This window comes from Harpia harpyja, chromosome 12, assembly GCF_026419915.1.
Source record: "Harpia harpyja isolate bHarHar1 chromosome 12, bHarHar1 primary haplotype, whole genome shotgun sequence".
Taxonomy (NCBI): Eukaryota; Metazoa; Chordata; class Aves; order Accipitriformes; family Accipitridae; genus Harpia; species Harpia harpyja.
In genome coordinates, this window is record NC_068951.1 from 45551085 (window position 1) to 45552256 (window position 1172).

Below are 1172 nucleotides of genomic sequence, written 5' to 3' on the forward strand. Positions count from 1 at the left end.
ATGAACTCTGTCACTTTTGGTTTTGACAGAGGTGCAAGTCCTTATGGGATAATGTTCTATCAATCTTTTTTTCTCAAAAAAAAAAAAGTCTAATAAATAGTTACCTAGAATCTTATCTTCTTATAGTTTTCCTTGTAACTATATAGCTTTAACTGTAAAAGCTGTAACGTAACTTTTATTTCGGTAAATTTGCACTGACCAAAACAGGTACACGGACAGATTTTAAACTCTATCTTGAACCACTGAATCTGTGAGAATGTGTCAGTAATTTAATGAAAAACAGGGTCTTGCCTAGAAAGCTACACTTCAGTTTGAAAGATCTCTGCAGACTCAAGTTAAAATTGGCTTCTAAAGATGGAGTAAGTCAGTCTTGAAACTATCTAGGACCATGGCAGTATCTGTATGAATCTAAAGAGGAGAAATTATGTATTCACCTAGAAGAAAATTCTGTCAAAAATCAATCTAACAATCTGGGTTTTCTTTTACTGTTTTAGCCTCTGACAAAGTTAGTCTGGCAAATCTATTATAAGCCAACAAATTTATACATCGGATACATAAGATTTTAATTCTGGGACAGTTTTCCCTGATGATAATCTTTATATAGAAGTTGTTGGCAAAGTTTTAAGGATACATAATTGAAAAGCTGGGATTTGGTTTCCTTTTTGTTGTTGTTGTTGTTTGTGGCGTTTTGGTTGGTTGTTTTTTTTTTTACATTAACCTGCATCTTTAGATAAAACTATGTAACTTTCTTTCGTCTAGCATCCACGTTAATCCAGGAAGACTGCTGCATAAATCCCTTTTTGACAGAACATTTCTTTCAATGGATAGCAGTGGCTGCCTCGGTGACTTTGTGAAGTATTTCAATTATTTAATGGGATGGAACAGCACGCTGGAGCAGTGGGTGAAAGTATTCAGTTTTTAGCAAAGGAAGCTTTTAAAACTCCTTTTTTTTTTTTTTTTAACAGTAGGCCAATGAAGAAGAAAAATTCTATGTTCCTCATCTGCTGTTGGTTACAGCAAATATCTATTTGACTTAAATTACAGCTCGTTTGGTTACAGTTTTTGGGAGAAGCTGCGGGAAACTTCAGAGTGGTTTCACCTAAGTGACATGAAAGTATTTTTCAAAAGGCTTTATCCTGCAAGGGTATAAATGCTTTTAAAGGTCGCTGACC